Here is a 1,489-nt window from a genome sequence, read left to right as displayed (position 1 = left end):
GAGACCTGTAGTTCCTCTCCAATTGTTTTTTCAATGATGTCCTTGTGCTAAAACTTTGGGGACAACCCTTAAAACTTGACTACCTCTTAAAAATACAGCTATTGACACTCCCCTCATCAACCAAAGACTGCTTCCTCTATACACTAAATGAATTTTTCTCTCAGCTAGCACCTAACCAAGATGATTTGCTGATTCTAAAAACTTTTTTTCTTTCCCAAGACTGGATCCACTGAAAACACAAACATTTCTTATATGATAACCTGAGGAACTTGCCATTTCTACACACTTTTATATTTGTTGAATGTATGGGTTAAATAGAAATGAAAGGAAGGAAGAGAGTTTTACAAATTATATAATATCCCTTTCTCTTAATTGTTACCTTTAACAAAAAAACATAAATAATATAATAATCCAATGTGCAACCCACAATCTATGTTAAAGTGTGTGTGTGAAAATGAAGGTTCAAGAATACATGTTAAATGAGTATATGAGCAAAATTAAGTGATAACAATGTGAGAGTTTGTAAACCTGAATATTTCAAGAAGTAATATGACAAACCTTGTTAAGAATGGTTACTAAGATGCGTATTAAAAGTCACTTGAACAAAAGAGCTCTTTTACTTTGCCATCTTATTAACAACAATTTTGCACATGCTTTATGAAATAAAAAACATAGTTAGTTTTTTTTAACTACTACCCTCCCCCTAACCAAAACAAGACATTGTCCTCAATGTCCTAAGGTAGAAAGATAGAGTATAGAAGACATCATCTGAAATAACAAACACTGAAAAAACTGAAACATATTTAAACAAATATAAGAAACAAAAAAAATAAAATAAGAAAACCAAAAGATAAAAAGATTCACAAATGAAGGCTCAAATCCAATCTAAGCTTTCTACGACTTTTCTTATTTGACCAATTTATGCGACTCATGGAGGGATTAATTACAGGAATGAAAGATTATAGTTGGTCAATCAATTATTCAATAGTAGCAGCAAAGATTATGATTTATCGTGTTGAAGATGTTAGAAATTCCTGTTCCACAGCATGATCAAGAAACGACAACAACTTATCATAATAACCATTAACATTTAACAAACCTATAGGTTTATGGTGAATATGTAGTTGGGCCCAAGAGGTAATATGAAAGATCTCTTTCAATGTGCCCAAACCACCTAGTAAGGTAATGAAGACATCCGCATGGTTAAACATTGCATTCATTCGAGCAGATATTATAGAGACCTGTAGTTCCTCTCCAATTGTTTTTTCAATGATGTCCTTGTGCTAAAACTTTGGGGACAACCCTTAAAACTTGACTACCTCTTAAAAATACAGCTATTGACACTCCCCTCATCAACCAAAGACTGCTTCCTCTATACACTAAATGAATTTTTCTCTCAGCTAGCACCTAACCAAGATGATTTGCTGATTCTAAAAACTTTTTTTCTTTCCCAAGACTGGATCCACTGAAAACACAAACATTTCTTATA

Source organism: Populus euphratica, unplaced genomic scaffold (assembly GCF_000495115.2).
Source record: "Populus euphratica unplaced genomic scaffold, PopEup_1.0 scaffold191.1, whole genome shotgun sequence".
Lineage (NCBI taxonomy): Eukaryota > Viridiplantae > Streptophyta > Magnoliopsida > Malpighiales > Salicaceae > Populus > Populus euphratica.
The sequence above is the reverse complement of the archived record's forward strand: the minus strand, read 5'-3'. Positions refer to the sequence as shown.